This window comes from Eumetopias jubatus, unplaced genomic scaffold, assembly GCF_037043125.1.
Source record: "Eumetopias jubatus isolate StellerSeaLion01/CBP00866 unplaced genomic scaffold, mEumJub1_p1.0 scaffold_8, whole genome shotgun sequence".
NCBI lineage: Eukaryota > Metazoa > Chordata > Mammalia > Carnivora > Otariidae > Eumetopias > Eumetopias jubatus.
In genome coordinates this window covers 106,395,800-106,417,756 of record NW_028274814.1, presented here as the reverse complement: position 1 = coordinate 106,417,756, position 21,957 = coordinate 106,395,800, and the positions used below count along the sequence as shown (strand labels likewise).

The 21,957-nt window shown below is 39.3% G+C and overlaps 1 protein-coding gene across 1 annotated transcript in view; it reads right to left on the bottom strand.

The window, feature by feature from the left end:
- TMTC2 (transmembrane O-mannosyltransferase targeting cadherins 2) overlaps positions 1-21,957 on the bottom strand; it is a 390,535-nt gene that overhangs the window by 243,288 nt on the left and 125,290 nt on the right. The window lies entirely within an intron of this gene.

Sequence of the window (21,957 nt, the reverse complement as noted above, 5' to 3'; positions counted from 1 at the left end):
CTGCTCATGTGCACATGCACATGTGCACTCGCTCGCTCTCTCAAAATCTAAAAAAAAGGGAAGAGAATCATAAGGAAGAGAAAAGGCATTTACAGTACTGTATTTGTTGAAAAAAAAAATCTGTGTAGAAGTGGACCCATGCAATTCAAACCTGTGGTGTTCCAGGGTCAACTCCATGTGACTTTGCTAAGATACCACCTTCCCGGGAGCTGTTGTCATGTGTATGATGAGATCCCGGGTATGCAGTATTAATGCAAATGAGCCTTATGGAAGGCTTTACATATAGATTCAATTCAGATCCTCCCCTTAATGCCAGAACACTACAATTAGGGCTGTACTTCTTTTCCTCAAAAGCTTTGTTTGAATGCAAATACATTTGAAGAATAAATGCAGTTTCTATCAGTGGTTTAAGACTTACTGTAGCAGTTGTCAAACAACTGCCCTAAAAATCATGTGGTATCCTGGCTTAAAATGCAGATGACAGGCAGCTGGTGGATGTGAGGTCTGGGAATCTGCATTTTCTAAAAAGCACAGCCCATGGGATACTAGTGATCCTGGTGCAGAGATCTGCTTAAAGCAAGGGCTAGCTCCCTAGTAGAAATAAACTTTAGATAGAATATCTGTGCCCAGAGCAATGCTTCTCATACATATAAATCATGGGGGGTGGGGATCTTGTTAACAGGCAGTAGGTCTGGGGAGGAGCCAGAGATGCCACAGTGCTAACAAGCTCCCAGGTGATGCTGATGCTACTCGTCCTTGAGTCACACTTTGAGTAGCAAGGGAGAGCTGGGGAGGCCAGGAAGAAGCTCTCGCCCCCATCCAAATGTTTCCCTCTCTCCTTCATTCTAGAAAACTTCAGCCTTCCCCACTCTGAGTTCTCACAGGACTTAAAATCATCTCTACCAAGTGCCTCGTGTCCTGCTTTTGAGAATTCGTACTTCCAGGTTTGCAGGCCTGGGATCGCCAAACAGACTTCAAGAAAGAATAACCTAGTATTTGCCGAGAGCTTGCTTTCTGCCAAGCACCATAATCGTCTCCTTGGTTCTATCTTCTTTAATCCGTAGAGTAATTGACAAAGTAGGTATTATCTATATCTTTCAAGTGAGCAAATTCTGGTTGAGAACCCATAACGGTTCCAAAAACACACAGTTGGAAATAGCAGGGTAGAGAGTTCCCTGGCCCGTGCTCTTTCCACTCTGTTGGGATTCCCAAAATGTGATCTCCAAACCAGTGCAAGTATGTGAGAAGATATACATGGGTGAACCTTGTAAAAATTTTAATGGCCATATTTATTTTAATGTGCATTTGAAAGGAAATTTAATTATCAAATCAAAGCTGGATTTCATAGCTGTTTGCTCAGAATGAGGCTGTTAAAAATTAAAAAGTCAGGGTGCCTGGGTGGCTCAGTTGGTTGAGCGGCTGCCTTCGGCTCAGGTCATGATCCTGGAGTCCCGGGATTGAGTCCCGCATCGGGCTCCCTGCTCGGCGGGGAGTCTGCTTCTCCCTCTGACCTTCCTCCCTCTCATGCTCTCTCTCTACCATTCTCTCTCTCTCTCTCTCTCAATAAATAAATAAAAATCTTTAAAAAAATAAATAAATAAAAAGTCAATGTAGAAACAAATATTAAGGAATCAACAGTACTGGTATATGTGGACAAGGTACAAATGTTGGCATGTAAATGATTCAGCAAGGAGGATCCTTGCTGTCGGTCATTACACCCTCCAGAGAATAGGGAGGCATCTGGACTGTTTTGTATCCTTAGTCCCTCTCTGTATTTACAGAACACAGTGGAGGATCATGAGTTAGAAGAACAGAGAAATGAGATGGTCAAGACACTTACTCCATATATAGAGACCTCTTGCCTAGTCTGATGTCAGGGCTTTTTAAGGGGTGTAGGCATGTGTGTGCTGAAGAATATATGACAGAAAGCCACCTGATGTCTTTTATGTCTAGCCCCTCCACCCGTTCTGCCTTTCACTGTGAGACAGGGCGATCAAAGGAATTTCCACATGAATATGACCAAAAACCAGGTTGGCAAAAAGCCCTAGATTGAGGGGAAACATGCCTGAATCACAGCTCTGTAATTTACCTGAGTGTCCTCAAAAACAAGAAAATGCAACAGATTCAAATAGATTAAGAAACCCATCCAAGGTGACACAGTCAGTGGAAATAACAGCATTCTGGCTGGAATAAAATGGTGGGGTAATGCTGGTTTTCACCTGCTTCTCTAAATTGCTTCCCAGTTAACCTCTCTGAGCTTCAGTTTCTGTGAAGATAATAGTTGTTGTTTTTTTCCAAAGATTTTACTTACTTAGAGAGAGAGAGAGAGAACACAAGTGGGAGGAGGGGCAGAGGGAGCAGCAGACTCCCCGCTGAGCAGGGAGCCCTACTTGGGGCTCAAAGGCAGACACTTAACCGACTGAGCCACCCAGGCTCCCCTGTGACGGTAACAGCTTTACCAGGAAAGCAGTTAACAAACACTTGTAATTGTTCATTTATCTTCTATGTACAAAAGCAAAGAACGGTCTTGCCAATATGTGAGTGTTCTGGAGACCTAGTGCAAATGACATCTGGCCTCTGTGAGCTGCTGATGTTATTATTCTATAAAGACTCTGTGTTCAAAACTCCCTTATTAAAATCAGCGTGATGCACAGTCTCTGAAATTAGATGCATTAGGGGTTAGAATTAAAACGTATCAACAGTAGTTGATGATTATCTTTTTTGAGCCAAACACCATGCTAGTCCTTCTACATAAATTATCTATTCATGAGAACAAGCTGACTTTTCTAGATGCTCAATAAAAAGGCTGAGGGTCTATTAAAATCATGTCTTAAAAAATACTCAACGTGGCAGAGATAGTAGTTGTTCTTCCTTGTCTGATCTCCCCTTTCCCATACTCATAGCTCTTCACCTTTTAGCTGGGAACATGGTCCTCTGGGAAAAAAATTTCATTTCCTATTTTCCCTTGCTGCTAAATACAGTCCTGTGACTAATTTTTGGCCAGTGCTACGTACTACTTCTAGAAAGTGTCCTTAAAAAAAAAAAAGCTCAGCATTCTTCCCTCCCTCCACCACTCTTCCTCGTTCTTGCTGAAGCATAGATGGAATAGCTAGAGTTCCAGCAGCCATCTTGGCCCATAAGGAATCCTGAGGAATAGAAGTCATGCCCACAGAGCACAGCAATAAGATTGAAGAAAATTGGGTCCTTATTATGGTAACCATACCAGCCCTAAGCTAACTACCTCCCCATTTTGTGAGTATGAGACATAAATCGCTATCTTGTTTAAACTGTGATATTTTGGGTGTTAGGTAGAAGCAGCTGAATCTAGTCATCGGTGAAATCCTTTGTTAACCAAAGACCTACTATATCACAGTGGTTTGATTTTCCATATTTATTTTTATTTTTACAAGTCTCCGTGTATCGACTGTGTATTAAATGAATTTCCATATAAATTGGCTTTTAAAATATTAGAAACAGATGTTACTCTGGATCCATTAAATTAAAACACCCTGCTTTGACATTCATCAAGCCTAATCCAGAAGTAACTGCTTAAGACTTGATGGGTTATAATTAAAATTTGAAGAAATATGAAAAACTGCCAAACTGCCAAACAGTGTTGTCAGAGAGAGCAGATTTCAAGTAATTCAGAATGAAAAGCCAAATGGCCTCTACTAAACATTAACTCAGATATTGACGTGAATTTCTCTAATATTAACGCAGAAACACACAGACTATCAAAGTCAAGGCAGTAGAAAGCTCGGTAGCAAAGCATTCTGGGAGGCGGCTTTGCTAACACACTGAGGAAGGCTGGAAAGCACATTTCGTTCAGGACCATACTTCACCCTTTCACTGGCAGATCTAGACAGGATAAAGAACCACATTCCCCAAACCAGGATTTCTACGTGCTCTTAGTTCAGCTCCGTAACCAACTCCGCAAAGACTTTTCTCCGCAAACATGCCTGCTTTTAAAAAAAGCTGCACAAAGTTGCCAGAATTTCTTAGACTTAGAGCAATAAATCTAGTAATCTGCAGCAGCCAACAAGATATACTATACATCTAACTTTCACAAAACAAGGACATCAAAACAAAGAATCAACAAATCTCATAATTACACCATGAGAGAAAACTTTGATGAGACATAGGCCTAAATTTACACCGTGGAAAAAAATGTAGAGAGGCCAGTTTTATTGGAACAAAAAAGTGGGAGATCAAAATAACACCTTAGCCCTGTGCAAAATATATTCTACTAAGGCAGACTTTAGTATGATAAAATTCTCTGACAGGTGTTATCTGCTTAGGCAGGTTTTTATTTAACCAGTGAATATTATAGCAGAAGAACATGAAATAAGACTACATTGCATGGGCTTTAGTATATAAGTCATGTCACACATGCAAGTCAATGATAAGGGATGCATGACGCATCCCTCACATCATATTCAGAAAAATACGAACCCGAAGGGCCTTAATAGAATCTAAATAATCTGCCAGCAAAATGAGAAGTAAAGGTAGTTGCTCAACACTAAGCGTAATAGATTTTCGCCCATTTGCATTTTCTTACAAGAGTCCGAAATGGAAATAGTAAAACCTCTTCTGTGACTTCTCAGCTAATGAAAAACCTTAACTCAAAACAAAATTTCAGGCTGATATAATTTCTTAGGTTACCACTGTGAATTGGTGTTGAAAATTCAGAAAGACACTAAGGAATTAGGAAATTTTCCACTCTGGGAAAGGTGAAGAACATCGGAGCAGCAGATGTGAAAAAGAAACAATTGCCAGCAGAATTCTCCAGAGAATACATGACTGAGAGACCATCTTTTGAAGCAAAAAGATCCAGTCCCTCAAGTCTTAAGGAGGTCTTAACCTGTTCCAGTTTTGTTCATTTGTGGCTCTTTGTTTCTGCTGCCTTATGATTTTTCCTTTAGGAAATGTTGACAAAGGCCAACACTATTGTAAAGCTGATGAATGGGGTGACACTGCCATCCTAACTGTCCTTGTGTGTGTTTCTCTCACTGCTGTTCTTTCTATCCATTGACCTTTTCAGTCACAAACACCATAAATGATGACCATTAGTCCGTCAGAGCAGAAACAATGCTTCCATTCTTCAAACAGCAAAAGGCACGTTCTTCCAAAGTGCTTTCAATGGTTCTACTAAAAGGTAAGTAAAGGCCAAACTTTTAATTAAAAAAAGAAAAAAAATTCAAATGATGGGTTGAAGTTTGTTCTACAAAAGAGCAACAAAAAAGAATGGCTTTTGCTGACCTGCCCTGCTTCAGTGCTACCCAAGGATGCCTGGCTATGTCCCAGAAGGACAGTGAACTGCAGAAGGTAAGAAAATTGACCCTAGAGCCGATGACACTAGAGTGCAAGGTACCTGTTTTCTCATCTGTAAAATAAGGATAATAACTGTACCTGCCTTACGGGATCATTGTGGGAAGTAATGAGTTAGTAAGCAAAAAGTAAATTGTTATATGTAATAGAATACATATATTGGACATAATATGTATAATATGTCAACTGCTATCATTATTAGTATTACCTTCAACACCAAACGAGTGATGCTAGTCATCAATGAAAACATAGTGCTCTTCATTATGTTTATAGCCTTCAAAATCTGTGGATCATGTCATGAGAATCTCACTTAAAATTCCTTTAAGCTTTAATGACATTCTCAAGATAATAAACATTTATGAACTTACCTTTGGTCTTTAACACATTAGTCTTCTGAGTTTCCTCCTACCATTTGGGCTACCTCTTTCTAACTCTCCTTGGCTAGCATCTCCTTCATGTTTTTCTCCCAAAGGTGGATGTTTCTCCCCTGGTTCTGTTCCCTGACCTTCTTTCTCTCTAACTTCCCACCTCTATGGTCAATCATCTCTGACACCCCCAACTCAAGAGCTGCCTTGCCCACTTATACCTCCAGCCTGGGTGTCGCTCATGAGCCTCCACTTCTAACTGCCCAGGTGATATCCACACCCAAATGGAAGGAAGAGTAATGAAATCCTGGTTCCTTTAGGACCCCCAGGAGTACCACCTTTGACCAGTTAGCCTCTCCAAGCTTAGCGTCCTTACCTATGGTTGGTAGATAATAACAATACATCTCACAAACTGTGTTGAACATCAAATGAAGCAACATTAACTTAAAATGTTTGAAAATTACAGGACCTTGGGGCACCTGGGTGGGGCAGTTGGTTAACCATCTGACTTTGGCTCAGGTGGTGATCTCAGGACCCTTGGACTGAGCCCTGCATCCAGCCCTGCGTCAGGCTCTGTGCTCAGTGCGGAGTCTGCTTCTCCCTCTCCCCTCCCCTCCCCCCGCCACCCATGCTCACGTTCTCTTTCTCAAATAAATAAAATCTGTAAAAAAAAAAAAAAAATACAGTCTGTGTAATGGATACTCGCTGTTGTTTGGGGCCACCTCTACCCCTAGTTAACAGTGTCCTGTTTTTGGTTTTTGTTTTTTTTCTTTCAAGGATAGCCCACATTTACTCTCAGTCCATATGGATAGGGTGAGGCTGTCTTTACCTCCTGATGAAAGGCCATCATATGATTTGGCCAATTAGTGTACTATAATCACCCATCCGCATTCCTGGCTGTGACAACTGATTTAGCAGCAAGCCAGGTCAATCACAGTCAAATACAGCCCCAAAAGTCTACTGAGAAAGAACATCTTTTGAGAATGAGATGAAACCCAAGGGCTGCTAAAGAATTGCCTAAAGACAGAGCCTGCCTAAGAATAAAGCCAAAACCAAAGAACCCAGATCTAGGAGACAAAGAGGCCATTTCTACTGCAGCTGGATCCCATCATGCCTGAAGCTAACACTGTTAACTAAACCACATGAAATGCCCCTTACTCATAAGTTAATTTGAATTGTCATTCTGACATCTACAACCAAAAGAGTGCTAAACAAAACAGCACATTGGAATTATCAATATTGTTCATTGTCCTTTCAGTATGTTAAGCTTAGTAAGACTGAACCCAAATAATTTTCCTCACAATCCATCCCCTTTTTCGTATAAGTCCCTTATTAAATACTGTCATTCCTCCAACACTGTCATCAAGGTTGTGCATGAGGTCTCCTTCTCTCTTTGCTCCTACATCCATTTTTAAATTGGTTAAGGATATTTTTACACTATTCAGAACCTCAGAGAATATCCAACTTGCAAGTTTCCCTTGAATCCGCCTCTAACTTCTCTGTTGTAGTCTCATTCAGGCTTTTATTATTTCCTGCCTGTACTGCTTCGCATGCTTACCAAAACTGCCTGTTCATTTTTTCTTTCCTTCGTTAGGCTTAAGTCCCTTCATGGAAGGAATTATGCCCTATGTTTTTTCCCCAGGGCCCAACGCATATTAGGCTCATAGTAAATATTTGTTAAACTGAAGTAAATAGTTATCCCTGACTGCCTTCTTTCCCTCTTTGATCTACTATACGCATGCTGCGGAGAGAGAAACCTCCTGAAATATAACTCTAACACCACTACTCTGCTCCACAAAAATCCCTCATCATGCCCTATTTCTTACCATAATAAACACCCTTCACAGCCCAGCATTCATAACCATCCCCATTATGCCTTCTGGGCCAATCTCCCATTACTTCGCCATAGGCATCTTAATGTCATCCAAACCTCCCAGCCTCTAGGCCTTTGCTCAAATCATTTCTTTCCTTCCTCTGCCGGGACTGCTGTTCTTCACCCAGTTACATCTGTCCAAATATGCTTCAATCCCCTATGATTAATGTCACAATCTCCCCAAAGTCTTCCCTAGCTATTGTTGCAAATATGCTTGATTTTGACTTTGAATACTGACACATTCCCATTAATCACATTGACTTCTTACTACAATTAATAGAGATCCTAAATGGGATGACATGTGGAAGATATTTTGGAAGGAGTAGGAGGAAATAAACTCATTGAAAATGGGGCACAGGTAGTTCTAATATTCCCTCTTCCATTCCCTGCTGAAAATCACTGCCCAAAAAAAGGAATTTTGTCATAAGAAAATTATTTACTCAAAAAAAAAACAAAAAAAAGAAAATCATTTACTTGCTTATATATTCATTTATTCAGTGATGGACTAGACATTATAAAGGGCACTGCAGATAGAATAGTGAGCAAAATAGACTCATCAACTTTGTGAAACAGCTTAGTAGAGGAGGCAAGTAAGCGTACAGACAATTTCACTGTAGTATGAAAATACTACTCTAACATGAAATCCTGACTGCTATAGGAGAACAAAACAGACTCCCAGTAGTCTTAGAAGATCCAAAGCTGGGATGCCTGAGTGGCTCAGTTGGTTAAGCGACTGCCTTCGTCTCAGGTCATGATCCCAGAGTCCTGGGAATGAGCCCAGAATAGGGCTCCCTGCTCAGTGGGAAGTCTGCTTCTCCCTCTGCCTCTGCCCCGGCTTGTGCCCTCTCTCACTCTCTCTCAAGTGAATAAATAAAATCTTAAAAAAAGAACTAGAAGATCCAAAGCTTCCTGAAGAAAAGCGTGTCTACATACATGGAAGGAGTTACATGAAGGAGTAAGGGAGTTGTGCAGATGTTGCCAGGCTGATGGTCAATATTTTCAAAGACCATGAGTCAGAACAGAAGGTGGTAAGCTTGGGATCTGAAAAAACACAATAGGTTAGTTTGCCGGAGTGAGTGAAGTTTGAGGCATGGAGTAAAAGGAAATCACTGGCATTACTCTGTCTTGTACTACAGTCCTTCACGGGATGGAGGGGAATTTGGCTAGATACCAATCTCCCTAATGGTCTTTGGGTTTGATTCAGCCATTGTCTTATTAGGACCTGCTTTAAGAAGTAGAAAATCATCTAATTTATCTTTTGGAGTCTAGCACATAGTAGGTATTCAATATATTTCTGATGAACTGAATTCTAACTAGAAATGATTGGTACTGATAAGCTGCACTCACTTTTTAGAAAAATTCTTTTAAAAATTCTTCTTTAAGTATATAGGAAATTATCATTTTCATCTAAAAGTAGTTCACTCACTCTGGGCAATAACCTCTGCTCATTCAATGATAATTAACTGTGAAAAACCATCAGGTTAATTGGCTTATCCAAATGTCTTTGGCATTCATTTGCCACTTAACCCATAATCCCTTCATTAGAGTCCCTCTTTAGGGATAAGCCATTATATTTAGAGAGTTCCAGTTAATATGTAAATACTTGCCTAACAGGAGAGGGGAATGAGAAATACTACAACATCTAGAGCCTGTCTCAGTTTGGGGATAAGGGATGTGTTTCAGATTCCTTGAGGAATCTAAGTTAAGGCAAGTAAATTTCAGTGTTGGGTGCTGGACTGGTGGGAGCAGTATTTAGTTTCAAGGTCCCAGCAGAAATAGAAGGCATTAAACATTACTAAGCTTGCTTGTTTCTATCTTGATCTCCGCCGCCCCCCCCCCCCCGCAAGATTGTAAACCCTTCAATGGCAGAGATGATGACTTCCTAAACAACTAGCACTTAAAAAAAAATTTTTTTTTTCATTGCCACCCTGTGGATGCTGAATGAAAAGAGGCTGCTGGAGTAATAAAAGGCCTGTTGTCAGACATCCAACGGACAGGGCCCCCGAATAATTGCTTGCTTTTTGTGCAAAGTAAATCAGAGAATGCTCAGCCCTGTTACTAAAGGAACATTTTTCGTGGACCCCTCTTCCATGCCTTTAGGAGTTTTTCCTATGAGCAATAAAGGAGTTTTATGAACTTCATCTAACACAGCAATGCTCCCCTGCACCACACTCAATGCACCCCGAAAGAAAGAAGAGAAAGAAAAGAAAGAAAGAAAGTTAGAAAGAAAGAAAGAAAGAAAGAAAGAAAGAAAGAAAGAAAGAAAGAAAGAAAGAAAGAAAAAAAGAAAAAGAAAGAAAGGCTTCTAATTCAAAGCAGTCCCAACTGCAGGTGACCTAAGCCCAGAGCTGCTAGATATTCACTCTCCTAGAGCTTCCTCGGATGAGGCAGCTTCTTCCTCATCCAAGTCTGGAGTTTGCCCAGACACCTGTTTCTATAACTGGGAGAAAACATGGAGAAGGACACTTGATTCAGGATTTTTCAAGTATCTACAGTTCCTCCGAGCAATCAACACTGTCATTTTCAGAATTTCTACAGGAAATATTCAAGAAAAAACCTTAAATGACCCTAAAAGCAATCTGTTTGAAAGAAAGATGCTTATTTCAAAACTAAATGGTCAGTTGCCTAAAGATGTTTTTTTTTCAAGTATATGAAAAGCATTTTACAAGATTAAAGCAAAAACTAACAGCCTGAGATTATCAGGAAAACCATACTCCAAGCATTTCATTTCACTGATTAAAAGAATCCTCTACCTTAACATTAGCTTCTGAACACCTTAAAATATTTTCAATGCCTTGCAATTTGCATGACGAAAATATTAATATTTTCTACACAATTATTTGTTTACTGTATCCATAGCATGCCATCCTGACATAATAAAATACTACAGTCACAACTCACCTCCTTCACACTGTACTAAATTCAATCAGTCTCAACTTAAAAGCTTAATGAAAATATCCTGATTCTGCTTTTTCAAGTCTTGAAATTAGTACCAGAAGGGGTACTATGAAGCTTTTTTGCTCCAAAAAGTTAATTCAAGTATATGAACCACTTCAGGACACTCCATTATATCATTTATGAATTTAAGTCAGTTTCATAGGTTTTCATAAATTCATAGGTCTATAAAAAGATGATTAAATTTTTTTCTATTTAATATATCATACTGTTTCCCTTACGCTGGGGTCTTGAGCATTAGTGATAGGCTTTAAAGGACGACTGGTTCCTTGTAATTTTTTTATTCACAAAAAATAAAAAAAGTTTGACTATTTCTTAAGAGAAGAAACAAATTATCAGACGATAGTTTTTTCGTGACGTTCAAAGCTTTCAAAAATGAATGGGCTCTATTGGACCCCAGATTCCAAGAGAAAGAATACAAGTATAACTGTGAAGAGTTCAAGAACACCTATTTCGTGCATGGTCTTGTTCTGTGTGCTTTTACAGAATAAAAGAAGATGTAATCTTTGTGCTTAAGGATTAGATTATCCAAATGCACTCTAAATAGGTAGGAATGGTAAGCTTAGAATACATCTCTTCAGTTAAAACACTTGCCTTTGTACGTAAAAAGTATTTTATAAATTTCAGAACAGATATACTAAGTGCCTGGTAGTTTCTCCCAACTACTCATGTATTATCCTAAAAAGAAAAATCATGTCCTTAAGGAGCAGTCATAAACTTCACTTTTAGGTAAACAAGAGAAGTACTTTCTGACTATGACCATTGTTTGTGAACCCACTAAGAGTTCTCAGCGTGAGTACTGACAGCCATGGAAGTTAGGGGACAAAAATTTAAACCAAGAAACCGATACACTCTACAGAAACAGGGGGCGGGGGAGGAAAGAGATCCGTGCTGCACCTTCCCATGTTTGGCTTACCTGTTTGTTAGCCTAACTCTTGTCTTCTCTGAATTAAGTCTTAACCAAATCACCTTTCTTTATTCCACGCTTCTCCTGCAGCCAAAGAGGATAGCCAAGAAACTTCTTTCAGCAAAATGTTTGCAATGATCCTTTGTTTTTTCCACTTAAAAATTTCCATATATTGCCAATGTATCCTTCACAGGTATGCATAGCATAATACCACCTTGCATTTGTATCAAGCTTTTACAGTTTACAGAATGAGCTGGTGTTCATGATTATCTTGAATCCTTGTCACCACCCTGTGAGTAAGCGGATGTGGGCAGATAGGGATGTGAGAAATTGAGAGTCCTGCCTGACACAATGGCATCGGTACATTTCAGAGCCACCCACACTGAAGTGCAAATGTCAGTTCCTCATCCACTGCTCTCCTTATGTTATGGGCTAAATTGTGATCTCCCCCCACCAAAAAAAAAAAATTTGTATGTTGAATCCCTAGCCTCAGTACTTCAGAATATGACTATATTTGGAGATAAGGCCTTGAAAAAGGTAATTAAGTTAAAAATGAGGCTATTAGGGTGGGCCCTAATGCAATCTAACCAGGGCCCTTATCCCAAAAGGACCTTTAGACAGACATTAGGGACCTGCATGCAGAGAAAAAAAGACCTTAAGAGACCACAGCGCAAAGGTGGCCATTTGTAAACCAAGAAGGGGCCTCACGGGAAACCAAACCTGCCTACACCTTGGTCTCAGACTTGTCCCTCCTAGAACCATGAGAAAACAAATTTCTGTCCTTGAAGCCATCTCGTCTGTGGTATTTTGTTACAGCAGCGCTTACAAAAGAACACATCTGACTAGACCATAAACACCGTCCTATATAATTACATACATTATCCTGTTTACCCTTCAGAGTTTCAGGGAAACTAGATTTCACACAAAAGCCTGGTTTTGCCAATTCTACGTCTGATGCTGTTTTTCGATGACAGGGGTTGAATTGCTTTGTGAGTATAAATAGGACTTTAAGAGGTATCTCATTCTTAGCCCTGCCAGGGTTGGTCTGTGCTGTCTACCAGAGGAAAGAAATTTCCTGATCATGCCAATGGGGCATTAACGCTAGCTAAACACACATAATAAAACACTAGGGCTACTTCATATTTACACTGAGATTGATAAAGCTCACAAAGCACACACAAGCTGTCTCATTTTATCCTCACAATACTGCTATAAAATAGGAAACTGAAGCTGGACAGTTAAGTTAAAGAGCACACACTTAATAAGAGGCAGAGAAAGACCTTGAACACTGTTCTCCAAACTATTCTCATTTAACCTTCAAAGCAGCTCTGTTCCTCCACATGTACAATAAATCTCCAACGAGAAGTGTTTCTAAGATGATTTGAAAGTAAAATCCTAGCCTATTATTGCATTTTGTCTGGAATCCATATATCTGCCCTCAAGACTCAATAAAGCTATAAAAAATGCTTTTTGTACCATATTCTTTTAATTTCTGCATTTCAAAAAGAAACTCTTCTTTTAACACTAAGGAGTCTTGGAAAACGTGAGTCAAAGGAAGGTGTTAGTTGTCTTCCAGTGACGGGTGAAAAAGGCAGCTTTATGAAAGCCAAAAACTAACCTATAATTTCATATTACAAAATATAATAGAAAACATATTCTGGCAGAAATTTTGCTGCCTGCATCCCTTTTTGGCTATAAAAGTTACACACGCACATACATCTGAGAAAGATCAGACTTTGAACATATTGCAGCAACATACACACACAACATGGGAAGTTTCACCAGGGTTGCCTGTGATGACAGGATACACAGACATCCCTACAATAAAATCAGCCTCACAGCTAAATCAGAGAGTCTTTTTGGACACAAGAATATATGATCCCTGATGAAAAACAGATAGGCAAGGAGGAAAACACTCTAATTTAAAACTAACACAGATAAGCCTACACAGAGTACCCAAACATTTGGTCCACAAACCACCAGCAACTCTCTAATTTGTCGTGGAAGGCAAGAGATATTTCATCGAAGAATGAGGAGACAAGGAGATATTAACTCCACCATTAAAATTTATTGACATTCAGTATAGAGTACTTTCTAACAGAGATGTCATTCAGCGACCAAACCTTAATAATCAAGAAATAAATTAAGGAAGCTTTCAGGAAGCTCGGACACTTTTTGCTCTGGAGCTCTTTAAATTACATGGTAGGCATTTAAAATACACATGCTAGATGTTAAATGAAAACTATCAGCTCTTTCAGATCTCGTGCTATGAACAGACAAATTAGGAAGCACCAACATATCTCTGTGAGAATCTTAAGCATGGTATATTTTACCCTTTTGCTGACTCCCAAATTGTCAAACTTGGAGCAGTTGGATATTCGGGGTATCTTTTTTAGCACCCCATAGCTATGACTGCTAAATCAGCTAACCTCCATTAAGTTGGAAACTCCAAAACCAGACCACAAGATCATTTTCATCCAATCTTGACCATCACGGCCTTCACGAAATGTAATTTCTGACACACTGGCGATTGCCAACAAAAGAAAAAATTTTTTTTCAACATACAAGTAACCAGGCTATTAAGTTCACAAAAAGGCATGAAATGAACAAGCAGAACCAAAGTATAAGAATGGAGGATGGTATTCAATCAGAGGGATCAAAGCACAACAGATCTAATTTTTCACTCCAAACTGTAAAAATAAAAATAAAAATAAAATCTGCATTTATCTTTTATCAGAAGAAACTCCTAAAATCCATGTTATATGTTAAACACATACTCACATACTCTAGAGCTAGCCACACCTTGATTCAAATTCTTCCTCATAAACTGCCTGGCTGAGTGGTTCAGCCTTCTGATCTGTAAACTACCATTTCTGGTGAAGATAAAATAAGATAATAATTAAATAAGATCAGGGAGTTCTCTTGACACATGGTAGGTGCTTAACAAATGACTGTTTACCATAATGAATCACCACGCTTGCCTTTCTGGACTCCATAAAAGAGCACTTTTTTAAAGCTTGTGTATTTATTTAAGTAATCTCTACACCCAATGTGGGGCTTGAACTCAGGACCCTGAGATCAAGAGGCGCATGCTCTTCTGACTGAGCCAGCCAGGTACCCCAAGAGAGGACATTTTTTCCCCCTGAAATGTTGCTCAATATCACTACATCTAGCATTCAGTTACTAGTGCTATCTTTTTCTCTTAGCGTATTCTCCAGGATCTGTCTTCCTCTCTCCCCTCCAACTCCCGTGTGAAATTGTGCCTGGATTAATGATAAATTAAGCCCATTAGCCAATCGAAGAACACAAGAATGATGTTCACAGCCGTCTAACTCATCCGGGAGGATGCATAACAGCAAAGTTAAGTGACGGGATCAACAAGCATAACAGAAAGAAGAAATAGTCATAGGACTTACGTCATAGTGCACAGCCTAATTGGGATATTCTGGGAAAGAGCTTCGTTGGAAGAACAACAGTTGCATACCTCCGAAGAAGCTCAGCTTGGTATTTCTTTTGGACTAAAGAACATCAGTTCTAACAAAACAACTGTAATGTGATCTGCAAACTTTTTTTTTTTTTAAGCTACCCCTATTTTTCCTCACACAAACTAGGAAAAGAATTACTCCAGGCATTTCCAATCACACACACATATTGTTTTCAAAGTCAGCAACTTCTAAAAAGCAGGGTAATACATATTAAACTTCTTGTATCTTTGCTACTAAAAATAAAAGTCAACACAATATTTGAAAAATGTCCTCTTTACAGTCTTCATGTCAGGCAACCCTATGCACATGGGCAGTAAAGAGGCTATAATTTCTGATGGCCTGGAATATAATCGAGAAGAGTTTAAGGTCAGAAATGTGATCACTTCGTGGAAAAGGGTAATGTCACTCACTCTATCATGGTCACTCCACTCATAGTAGATGGATTTTCAGATTGAAAAACTAACATCAAAAGTTGCCTTGGTGAGGATAACAGAATAGGCATCCCCCAAATGCTCTATCAGTCCTGTCTTCTAATGGTTTCTTTTCTGAGGGCATCCTGGAGAGAAGTTCAATCTTTCTAATGGCAATATAACTGTACTGCAACTTTCCAAGGGCATTTAGCACTTTCAAAAGGAACTCCAAACTCTGCTGTCTTTAAAAGGCAGTGGGTCACTGGGAAAAGTCATTTCTCAAAGCTCCAGTGAACTGGCACTCTGCTTTTCAGCGGCCACAGAGATGAAGCGTACGGCCTCAGCAACAGCACTGCTTTTCTTTAATTTTTAATGCTTGTCCATTTCAGAGTCCCCAGGAGGAATCATGGCATCATATATGGCTTGGACTGTGGATGCATGTGTTTTGACAGAGCAGGTAGGAAAATCATCCATCAACTGTTCATTTTAGATGAACATTTGATAAAGGTTACAAGAAATACAACCAAAAAGCATCTTCCTATCCATCCCAAAATGGAAAACAAGAAAAACAATCATCTCATCATTGTCACCCCTCAGAATTTAAGTGAAAATAAACCTCCTAGAGGGGAAGGCACGTGTTTTTTATTCCCCATTCTGAAAGCACACACAGGTACGAGCATGTTCAAATGGCAGTGAATTCGTCTGGAATGTGAAAGACCATGGGGTTCACACATATAAAGATCAACAGTTGTTTTAGAAATTAACTACACCACATCTTAAACTTCTACATAAGTTCTAAACTGATCCAGGTGTTATCATCAGGGTAGAAACAGATGCAGTGTTAGCACATTAAACTGTGAATCCAGCTCCAACACTGCTTATGGGCTCCATATGCTGAAAATGATCATCATGGTAGGACGTGCACTCAACCAAAAGCTTAACTTTCAAACAAAACAAGAGTTTCATCATCTGCATCATGCTCACCAGCAACTACTCTGGAACTCACATTGTTTTTTTACACTGCTTATGGTGCATTCGTAATTTGAGGGAGGGAAGTGGTGGTGGGAGAGTTAATGCAACAGAGAACAACAAAGCTACAGTTGTCACAGAGTGACAACACCCTGACATCCATGCAGTCACCACTATAAAGTGAGCACTGGTCGCACCAGCCTATTTTATCTTGTGATTCCATCTGGATTCCCAAAGTGGCGAAAGGAGGTGAGAAGAACGATGGAGAAGTTTAAATTATAACCACGGTGACTTAATGTGTGTACAGAACTTCCTAGTTTTTTTTTTAATATTTTTATAGGTACCATGTGATGTCACAAATGCTTTTCCCATCTCTTTAGTGAAGAAATGCTAGCTCTACTCTGTACTGTTCCCAGCCGTGTTACCTCTGCACTGAAGAGGCCCTTTGCCCCCATTCCATGTATAATGGGGGGAGGAGGGGAACCTTGGGTTATTCCAGAAGAAGAAAGGACCATAACTGTGTTTTAGTCAATTCCCTCTGGCCCACACCATTTCGTTTGCAACTAACAGCATTGACTTAATGGTCTAAATGATGCTAAATTACTGCAGCATACTGGAAAGCTGTCTGGAGCGGAAGGGATTTCACCAAGGAGTGTTCTGCATTTATTGAGTTTTCTATTGACCAAAAAGCTTTACGGTCTTTAAATAACAACTTCAAAAACAGACAATTAAAATAATGCCAACAATTTTTTTCTACAGTTTTTCCACTTCCAAAATTCAACCCCAATGAAAACTCAGTTTTTTTTTTTTAACTCTATTGGGAAGTCATCATTGTATATTTCTTGAGTCATTTAATTTTTAAATCCACCCTTATTTCCTGAGCTTCGGCCTTAGTACATATTTTGCCTCAAGCAGACCTCAGTAGACGGTTAACCTCGAGGCAAGCCAAGTTCCAGTGTAACTCATATGAAAAATAAAGCTGCCGTTATGACAAGCAGACAACGTATGTCCAAATCACATCTCAAAGTGAAGACTTCAAGAATAGGTACTAGAGTTTTTGTCAGAAGATCCTTCTGGGGGGGCACCTGGGTGGCTCAGTCAGTTAAGCAGCTTGCCTTCGGCTCAGGTCATGATCTCGGGGTCCTGGGATCAGCTCGTGTCAGGGCTCCCTGCTCAGCGGGGAGCCTGCTTCTCCCTCTCCCTCTGCCCCTTCCCCCTGCTTTGCTCTCTCTCTCTCTCTCTCATAAATAAAATATTTTTAAAAAAGAAGATCCTTCTGGAAACTGGGCTTCTATATTTTTAATCTAACAGGATCTTATTTTGTCCTTTTTGATTAATGTATATAGTATACAGATTAAAAGCTAAGTGAATTAGGGGATAAAGAGGGGGGAAAAATGATGGCAAAGGAGCAGTAGAAAACTTTGAGATTTGTGAGAGAGAACACCACACAAACTTCTCAGCCTTCCTGTCTTGACAATAATGGAGGGATGGAGGCAGGCCAGCCAAATGCTTTTGTTTCTTCTGTGCTATGTGGGTACTTCCCATTAAAAGAACTAAAGCTGAATAATCTTCATTATTGGCAAAAGGGGTGAATTACTAGTTTGGTGTCTCTATTAGTTTCTGTTGTTCCTGTAATGAATTACCATATACTTAGGGGCAAAAATTCACAAACCTATTATCTTACAGTTCTGGAGGTCAGTCTTAAGTCCAAAATGGGTTTGTTTCATCAAGGTATTAGCAGGATGGTGCTCCCTCTGGAGGCACCGGAGAAGAATCCAGTTCCTTGCCTTTTCCAGCTGATGGAGGCCATTCTTTGACTGGACCCCTTTTCTCCATCTTCAAAGCCAGCGATTAATTACATCACTCAGTCTCTGCTTCCACCAGCTCTTTGATTCTGACTCTCCTCCTCCCTCTTTTCATCATAAGAACCCCTGTGATTATACAGGGCCCACTCAGATAATCCAGGATACTCTCCCCTATTAAAAAATCTTGAACCATATCTTCCAAGTCCCTCCCGCTGTGAGAGACAGCATATTCACCAGGTGCTGAGGATTAGGACATGAGTACCTTTGGGTGTCTTCCTCTGCCTACCGTAGTGTCACACTTCGCTAGGCTTCACCAACTATATGAAGAAGGTGATATATCAGAATCATTTCCTCGCAAAATATACAAGGTACTCCATCTCCATAGGCATGTAGAAGCAAGAGTCAACAGTTTATAGGAGCATACAAATGAATAAAAATTACCATCATTTCTTATTTTCTACTAAATTACCAAAGGAAAACATGACGCAAAGGACTGGAGCAGCACATAGATAAGAGAAAGTAAAATGAAGAATAACTAATAATAATTAATAATAAATAATCTCTCCCGGGCCTCAAATACAATCTTGAGAACTAGAATTTATAATTCAGGTAAGTGCTCAGTTTCGTGGCTATGGATTTCATACGTGTTATGTTATGCCCAGAGGTGATATTCAAAATATTAACAACTAATCCAGAATGGGTACTGGCCACGGTACTGGAACAAGGTTTTATAGGACCTCTGCTACATTCAGCATTAAAATTTAAGGAGCTGGACCTTGGGGAGCTCCAGGTGATCTCAGGTGAGGGCACAGGATGGTCAAGGGGGAAGAGAGCCTCAGGAGAGGAGGAGTCAATAGCTCTTTACTAGCTGCAATGGTCAAACCAGTAAAAAACTGGTTAAATATTAGCCCCCCACAAAATTCGTACAGGTGGCCAATGACTGCTGCATTGAGTATGCATCACATTCTAATCAGGGAAATAAAGTAAGATTGCAAAACATGCCTAATTTGGGGTGGGGGGACGTATTGGTACCATTCTAAGCAGGGAAGAACATTTTCATTAGCAGAGTGCAATATCCAAATAGATCTTGACAGAATGGAATGACCAAGTAAAGTAAACAAAGTTTAATAGGGATAAGGATTAGATCCTAAGACCTAAACTTAGTTCCAAAGCCAAAAGCTGCAGGATGGGAAGATGTGAGTCAGCAACATATGCATGGAAAAATACTTGGTAGATTTAGATGAAAGTGAGATTCAATGAGTCAGTATGATGTAGCCCAAAAAAAAAAAAAAAAAAGCAAACATATACTGCATCTGACTATAATAAAAGCAAATACATAATCAAAAACCTGCAGTGTTTGCAATAAGGATAGAATAAACTTGAAACATTTTCTCAGTTTATTATTTATTATAGTTACATATTATCACTATTACTAAACATACTAGTAATAAAAATGATGATACATATTAGTTTATGTGATAAACTCTCTAACAGAAGAATTCTAATGCACCATCCACTTTATTTAAATTAATATCTTCATTTTCAGAATAATTAACTGAATTATCCAAAGTTACCCAAGTTTAGGGAACCATTTGGGAAGACTTTAAAAACAAGTAAACATTCAAAGAAGCGACCAACATGACATGGGGATCTCGGAGCCATGTCACTTTGAAGACTGTCAAAAAAAAAAAGGCTTATTTACCAAGTAAAAAGTGATTTAGAAGAGAAATGATAATAAATTTCCTCAAATTATTGAAATTGCATCATAAGAAAGAAGGATTAGACTTGTTCTATATTTATCATGAAGACAGACTGAGATCGTGGAATTACTAACAGCTGGATGATGAGCTATACAGAAGAACTTTAACTGTTACATTTATCTAGTGATGGAACATGCCACCTCGGGGGGTAGTGATTCTCCATGAGCGGAAGTCCAAAAACAGAGGACAGATGGTCATGATAAAATAGCAGATGAAGGCTACACTAGGTAGATTTCAAAGGCACTCCAAATCTTGGGATTCGATCATTCTTTATCTTTGTAGCCTACCACATCTAAAACAGATACTCATAATCCAGTGTTTCCCACACATTAGTCATTCATACAGAACCTCCATAATTTTTGCCACACATACTCCTTGTACTCCTTGTACTTAATATCTACCTTTCAATTGCCTCAATTTTGTTTTCCTTATTATGTTTTGCCTTGTTTTTAGTAATATCATCTATGGACTATGACATTCTAATTACGTTTTCAATAATACCCTTAAAATAAATATTAAAATCTTTATGTGTTCACCCTTTAAAGATTTTTTTTTAATTTATTTATTTAGAGAGAAAGAGAGCATGCGAGCAGGGGGAGAGGCAGAAGGAGAGGGAGGGGGAGAAAAGACTCCCAAGCTGACTCCGTGCTGAGCACAGAGCCCGACATGGGGCTCAATCTCATGACCCTGAGATCGTGACCTGAGCTGAAATCAAGAGTAGGGTGCTTAACCGACTGAACCCCCTAGACACTCCTATGTGTACACCCTTTAAAATAAGTAGCCCACATACCACACTTGAAACACACTGTTTTAACTTTTCAGTTACAAATGTATACAACATTTTTTAATTAGGTATTTTTCCTCAAATCTCTAAGCTTTGAAAATCACCTTTAAGAGGCCTGGTAGGTAATTACCACATTTTGGCACAGTTCTGGTATTGATGCTGTGTTTGTTTGTTTTGTTTATGAGAGGACGGTAGAGTAACATTCTGCAGGCCTCCTACTTACTTGGCTGAATTTGCCTTACGTTTTGGAAACCAATTATTCATATAATGGGTAACAGCCTTAAGTGTCAAGATAGAGCGCTGGTTAAAATTAACGTTTCTTAAAGTTGAGCTCAAAAATCTTGAATACATTACTGAATTTGTCAATATTCCAATTAGCTAACAGATTAGCAGCTGTATATTTGGCATATTTGTTTGGGATCTCCACTTTCCTTACAGACTTATTTGGCAATAGACCATACATTTGAGAGTAAAACAATTGAATGAGTAAAGAACCATTTTGAGGAAAAGAAATAGATGTGTCTAATTGCCTTTCTTCCACAACTTCCTCAAGAAGGAACCTCAACAAAGAGCAGAGACTTCTCAGAGCCCAAACTACTGAAACTCTAAAACACAGAAGCTTGTCGTTGACTTTTAGTTGACACTGCTTTGTAGCCTGACTAGTAATTTTGAATATATCTGCCATAAACTGAAACAAAGCAATCTCAACACATGATCAAGCTTCAGACAGGGATCTGCACCTCGCTTTAGCACCTACTTTAGTTGATAAATGTTTGTCCAGCTGGTTTTATTGGTTTATTATGCCATGGTGAGACAAAACATTTTCCATCTTGCTACCTTAAAAAAATAAACAACTTTGTCATTAAACACTCTAGAAAATATGACCACACTATATGTTCTACTCCATAAAGTTTACTGACATGTTGAAATGAAAACAAAAATGCATAGGGAGGAGCAAACCCTCCAATGAGAGAAAGCAGCCAGGTCTAGCTATAATTAGACAAAATGTGTGCTCCACTGAAGCCATCTTGGATAGTCCTTGGATAGGACTCAATCTCTTGGAGGGTGCCTTGACCACAGCCCAAACTTTACCTTCAATTTCCATGGTGGGTGGAACTGGGACTGCTAATCTGGAACTGAAACATTTGCTTTTCTTGGGAAAAGACTGATCTATTACATCTTCTGTCCTCTGTCCCTCCTTCCTTCTTTTAAAGAAATGGTTTCATTTCTTTGGCTGACAAATTAAGTTAAAGCTATAATTCTGAGAATTTTAAAACTTTCTGCTAGGATTCAAAAGCTGCTTTGAATTAGGAGCT